This window comes from Apis dorsata, unplaced genomic scaffold (assembly GCF_000469605.1).
Source record: "Apis dorsata unplaced genomic scaffold, Apis dorsata 1.3 scaffold_129, whole genome shotgun sequence".
Classification (NCBI taxonomy): Eukaryota; Metazoa; Arthropoda; class Insecta; order Hymenoptera; family Apidae; genus Apis; species Apis dorsata.
Window position 1 is genome coordinate 186441 of NW_006263422.1, and position 6979 is coordinate 193419.

General features: G+C 31.4%; 1 protein-coding gene and 1 long non-coding RNA gene across 4 annotated transcripts in view; one reads left to right on the forward strand and one right to left on the reverse strand.

Annotated features, from left to right (window-relative positions):
• LOC102671799 (ribosomal protein S6 kinase alpha-5-like) overlaps positions 1-6979 on the reverse strand; it is a 44018-nt gene that overhangs the window by 7844 nt on the left and 29195 nt on the right. The window lies entirely within an intron of this gene.
• Positions 2939-3566, forward strand: LOC116185214. Its single transcript, XR_004150013.1, has 2 exons — positions 2939-3148; positions 3278-3566. It is a non-coding gene; the product is annotated as an uncharacterized LOC116185214 (long non-coding RNA).

Genomic DNA, 6979 nt, shown 5'->3' on the forward strand with positions numbered 1-6979 from the left:
TTTCGCTTACGAACAATACGTATTATCCGGTTTATCGGTTTTAGTTATATTCATCTTTGTTCAACACCTTCTCCCCCCCTCCCCTCCCTTCCTTTCATTTGAAACTACGTGAAATTATCTTAGGCCAAAGCTCTCTTTCGTAATCGTTTTGTCAAATGTATTTTATTCGATAAGGGACGAATTCATTTGCGAAATCGAACAGATTTCAAATATTCTATAATATCTAGTTCGAATTCGTTTTATTTCTAATCTTTTTTTTCTTTTCTTTTTTTTTTTTTTCAAATGGAAAATGGAAATGGAAATGGAAAACGATCGTCATAATGGAAATTAAATTCCTCCTAAAAAAATTAAGAAAATTAAGGTAATGATGATCATCTCTCATGAAATAAAATTATATAACGTTTGTATATGTTATTTAATAATGTTTCGATTAAATTTCGAAATTTAACTTCATCGCCATTTCGTATTTACTTGGAAACTTGTTGAGACAAGTGCTTGGAATATTGAATTTAGAATATTATATTCCACTATATCTCTCTTGTGTTGTTCATAGTTAAATACCTTGAGATTGTTTATCGAATTTAAATCAATTTTCTAAATTTTTCTAAATCTGGGAAATTTCCAGATTATTCGACAATATTTTAAAAAAAAACAAGATAAATATTTATTGGATATTTTAAATATTCAATCGCTTTCCCCCGTCCAATATCGAGATTTCGAATGAAAATTACATGTACATAATTGCACGAGATAAACGAAACAAAAAAAAATAGTTTAAACGATGAGAAAAAAAAAAAAATACCACGACCATCAATCACAATGGCTAAAACAAAGGCAATACGCAAATAAGCAGGATATCGATACTTTCTACATTTTCAAAATGAATTATGCGTTTTTGAATTAGGAAACTATTCTAGGAAAAATGGAGGCAGGGGAGGGAGGGGAAGGGGAAGAAGAATAAATTATATATATTATTCATGGAAAAAAAAAAAAAACTTTGATAAAACTTTGAGGAAAAAATAGCGTGGAGTAATGATGGTATTTGCGATTTCATGACTTTGGAATCGATATCTAGACATCTGTCGTTTCAAAAAAGACAGGCAAGGTCGGCGAAGGTGATGATTGCAAAATGACGCTTGCACGGTTCCCGGGTTCGATTATCGAATCAGCTCGCTTGCGATCTCGACCTTGCATGCGAAACGAGAAAAAGAAGGAGGGACGATCGATTTAAAATTTCTTCTATCCATTACAATACTTTTTTTTCTTTTTTTCTTTCCATTTATACCGCCTTTTTCCCCGCCTTGTTCATGGTCTTCATTCTCAACTAACTTTTCAGTCACGCATTCTTCAACCATTACTTGTAAATTATTTTTACAATGAAAAATAGAGAAATCGAAATTACTCAAAAATCGAAAAAATATTGATTACATCGTAAGTTAATTCCAAGTAAATTTCAAACTGTCAAAAACCGAATAATCAATTAATAACAATTCTTTTTATTTTTCTGTTTTACAAATCTTCTTTCCGAAGATTTCTGAAGAGAAAGAAGAAGAAAATTGTCGCGAGTAAATTCCAGAAAAAAAAAAAAAATAAATAAATAAAATAAAATCCTCCTCCACGCCCACGGATCGATTCCACAAAACTCTGCGAATCTTGGGAGCGCGACGCGTGATTCGCGGAGAGTATTATGAAATCATTTCATAGGGGAAATGACTCTCCGGGGACAAAGCGGAGGGAAAGCAGAGGTAGTGATTCGTCATACGTCTCGGTGTGGCCGGATCGTGAAATATCGCGTGGCACGGCAGTCGCTCAAGGTGGCGTGCGCAAATGTAGATGCACCTGCAGTTAATATCGGCAGGTGTGCGGGCATGCACGCGAATGTACGTAAATACTGATCCGCTAGAATGCAGCTGTGTGTTTTTAAAACGAGACCGCGAATGGAGGAGAACACACGCGGACCGAGCGTAGCCCGGAAGTGTTAGATCGGTGTTCCGTTTAAATCATGGCCGATCTCGAACAGACCGTGACTTGGCTCCAATCGAACCGTGAAATGTGAAACAGCCTGTTGGGAACCGCGAATTTTTTTTTTTTCTTTTTTTTCTTTTTTTGGCCGTGGATGAATATATAAAGTGTTTTCGAAACGGTTTTGAAACTTTTGTTCCCTTCCCCCTCTCTTCTTTTTTTTTTTTTCTTTTTAACACTTGTCTAGTTTTTGGATTTATCGTGTAAATGAAAATTGAAGTTTAATCGTTGCGTTTATAATTTGTTTTGTGCTCGATAGTGCGTGCGTGTATCTATGTGAAATTAATTTCAATATTTTTTTTTTTTTTTTTTTTTGGCCGGGGTTGAATTTTTAAAGGGTTTTCGAAACGGTTTTGAAACTTTTGTTCCCTTCCCCCTCTCTTCTTTTTTTTTTTCTTTTTAACACTTGTCTAGTTTTTGGATTTATCGTGTAAATGAAAATTGAAGTTTAATCGTTGCGTTTATAATTTGTTTTGTGCTCGCTAGTGCGTGCGTGTATCTATGTGAAATTAATTTCAATATTTTTTTTTTTTTTTTTTTTTTGGTAAAAATAAAAATTGATGAAAATTTTTCTCACAAAAAAATGATTCTGTTTTAATAAAGTGCTTCTAAAATGAATTGGGGTTATTTTATGTAATTTAATTAAATCCTGGCATGGATTGTATAGTTCAATCTAGACGCGAAGTCTAATGTTAGTTTCAAACTTATAAAATTACTCGAAACTGTAAATTGACATAATGTTACAATTGAATGAACAGTTAATGTTAAATTGCTTGAGTAATTACTAAAAAAAAGAAAAGAAAGTCACATCGAAATTAATTAAGTTAAGTTTTTATATTGCATTGACAAATGTAATTATTGATTATCAAGGAATATTATACATCATGGACGATCATTTTTTATCGTATAAGAATGTTTTTCGTTATTATTTTATTATAATCACGAAATTTTTTACATTTTTTTTTTTTTTAATTTAATATTTCGAGACAAGATTCCGTAACCCACTTACAGAAGAGGATTATATTATTATTCTTACATGATGAGGAATTGCATAATTGAATTATAATTAGAATAGTAGGGCAGAGCAACAAATCAAGAAGTCGGAGAAGAGAACGAAATAAGTAGGGTAAAGTATTCTACTTATACTTTCTTATTTACAATCGATTGTTAAGTGGAAATTAATATTCAAGAAAGAGAGTGAATCGTTAAAGGAATTTCTTTAAGAGGGACGTAATAATGTTGTTTTAATTTCTAGAGCACGTTTAATGAGTTTTACTAATGACTTTCATGGGTCACCGATGACCTATACGAGATTCGACTGACCTGACATAATCCACCTACTTTATATTTCCTCTAGTTATTTGGAAAATGACCTTCAATGACTCTTGAATAACCTTTACCAATCCCCTTAAAGGTTAATTCCATCCACTACACGAAGAGAATAGAATTGAACAGGATTTAGAAGATCAAAAGATTGATTTGTTGAACTGAAGATGATCTTCGATGATTATTGGACATGTTAGAGTTGAAAAAGATTTAAAAAACATTAAAAGGTTAACTTTTTATTGAAGATGATTTTCGATGATTAATATCCTATTCCATTTTTTGTAAAGCTTCGAATTTCAAGGATCATAAAAAGAATTATAAGAGAATGAATATAATTACCAAGTTTGTTAAAAAAATGTATTCAAAAATTGATGAAGTTGACTGATTATTCGATATTGATTATTTTATTCATCTTTTAAAACTATTACAAAAGAAACAAAAAAAAAAGAAGAAGAAAAATAGAATTATTTTTCAAAAATTGTAAAATACATTAAAAGATTAAAAGGTAATTGAAAATAATTTTGTACAATCTCGACTATTTTATTTTATCGTTCTTGAAACTTCAATTACGATAGAAAAATAATAGAAAAGAGAGATTAAAAATGTTCGAAATATCAACAAATTCCTTAAAAACTTAAATGAAACTGATGCTTTGATAATCTTGAACGATCGAGTCCATTTTATCAATTCTAGGAACTAGAATTTCAAGAATTCTAAAAAAAAAAACATTAGAGAAGAAAAAAATAGAGGACTTATCTTATCTATCTTTAAAGAATTTATAGATATCAAAAAATTAAATAAAGGATTAACTAAAAAAACAAAAACAATCTTTACCAGATTTTAAACAACTTATATTGAGCAAATTATAATCCTATCCCTCTTTCAGGCTAACAATTTCACAAGTTGTATCATATAGAAAACGAGGAATTACAAAACGACGTTTAAAGAATATTAAAAATCAAGGAAAAATGAAATTTAACGTCCTTGAAGCTTGGAAATCACACGTTAAAATCTGCGTAACTTCACGAATGGAACGCTACCAGTAGTGCTTTCACTTCTCTACCTCTCTCTGCTCAACTTTCGCGTAACGATCCTTCCTTTTTTCTTTCTTTTCCCTCATTTACTTGATTACGTGAACACGGTGAAATTTCGTCAAACATACATGTAAGTATACCAACCACTGAAAGAGCTTTTATGTTCCAGAGAGTTACAACGTTCCTTTTGTTTTCTCTCTTGTCCACGTGAAAAACAAACGAGACGATTTCAATGCAAAACGCGACACGAGGGTACAGAGTACGGATTTTGTTAATTGTGTAAAAATGTATTACGTATCGGTTTACCGTGTAAACTCGCGGGAACACCTTGCAAAATTTTCCTCCTTTCGAAGTTGGAGAGAAAAAAAAAATATTCTCGTATTTCCATTCGTGTACACGTTGTATCGACAGGGTTGAAAACAGGGTTATTATATCGATTTTTATTCGTAACCTTTTCACGCTATGGTATTCTTAGAATTGAATTTTTTTCCACAGATTAAAACTCTTTTGCTAGTACTGAAAGAAGAAAAAAAAAAAACATACGTTACAATGCGTATAAATAGAGATAATTTTATGTATGATTTTTATTATAGAGGACTTATAAACGTATGTTTAGTAATTAATTATACGTTCTCAAAATAGAAATGTTCTCAAACGTTACAAACGTTATATAAAATAAGAGGTCGATGTGAAATAAAAACGTATGTGTAATTTTCGATATTATATACAGATGGCGCAACGAGAGAATTAATCTATAATATAAATTCAAATTTAGAAATACGCGACAACCAATTGACGAAATTTATTTAGAAAATTTTTACTAATTTTTCTTTTTTTTTTTTTTTCAGATACAAAATATTCAAGAAAAATCTGCAAAGTATATATTATATACGTTTCTATTCGAATTAATATTAATATAATCTACACACATATATACACGCTAATTATCATCAGGATACGCGTATCCGCAATATGAAAAATAATAGAAGAACTCGAGAATTTTTATTCACTGTATACGCCATCGTGTGGCAACAGATGTTTGCCAGGGCTGTTTAAATAATAAGTCTTATACGATTATACGATAAAACGTACAAATATTATTCTATTTTTAACGTATTTGGTACGTAATAAAATAAAACTTTTAATAAAGGGAATGAATTAAAAAACAAATTTTCCTTTCGATAGATGGATCGAATTATCGAAAGAAGAGAGCATCGAAAAAGGCAGGATTTATAAAGCGAGACATTTCAATTAAAAGTAACAAGTATCTCCATACTTTTTAAATAACAAAATGTAAAACGTAGAAACGTTTTTGTTCTCGAATTGTTTCCACACGTGTGTCAATAATAAAATCGTGTCGCGCGTGCTCGTGTCGAGGGCACAATAAATCGATTAAATTTTCGCCTCAAAGTTAAAAGGGTTTCCACGTGAAATTAACACGCGGGGGTCCTTCGCGAGCGTCCCCGGCCCTGACTGCCAGCCGGGAATCCATGTCAAGGTAGTAGAAGCAACCACGAGCAAACTCGAGTACCGTCCACGCGCCTGCCTCCCTCAATCTGGATTACTGTTCATGGATTCGAACACGTCTTCGACCACTTGCTAAACACGCTTTTCACACTTTTCGTCACCAAGGATATATACAACGTGATAATTAAAGATCCTAAACGTATCCAGATAAATGCAATTTAACGTTAAAATGTCTCGAATTTACGTGTGTATTTATCAACTTTAACGGGGTAACAAAAAAATGTAAAGGATAGGATGACGATTTTTAAAATTTAAAACAATTTTCTTTTTTTAAAAATTGAATAAGAAAAACTCTAAATGATGATGAACACGAAGTGTATCCCTTTCTTATATTATAACATAATATCCATTATCATAGATGAATGATTTTAAGAAAATTCTGTTTCGAAAGGAAAGTCCACTTTGAAACCGTGATGTAACATATTGCCATGATTAAGGAAAAAGCTTTATCCGATTAAGATCTAAAGCGATCTGAAAAAAAAAAAAAAATTTCAGAGGGGAACGATGGAGGAAAGATTTCTCGGCCTCTTTCTATATTTAGACCCTCGTCTCGATTTTAATTTCGGAATATCGTTTCGATGTCAAGAATTCGCGACCGTCTCCTAAATCTCTAAGTCGAAATATTTAACATAATCACTCTTTTACTCGATATTGTGCACCATTTATCGTTCGAAGAACAAAAAAAAAAGAAAAAATTGATTGAAAAATTAATCTTTTCTCTCTTCTTCTACGAAGAAACTTCCTCTTTGGAAAGGATTTTTTAATGGAGCGAAAAAAAGAAAAAGAGAGAGATGCAGAAATGCGAAGCACAGGTGGAGGGAGAAAGACGAAGAGAGAACGAGAGAAAGAGAGACCTTTATAGAAAAGTAAAAGGTGAAACACAGAAGTGCAAAAAAAAAAAAACTACTTTTCACGTGCAAACGAGTATTTCGAGTTTTATCGTTAACTTTCAACGCGACACGGGGCTCTTGGTATTAAATAAATAAATAAAAAACGTATTATATCGACATTTTTCTTTTTTTTTTTTTTTTTAAAAATTATATTTCGTTAATATTACTCTCACGAGTTGA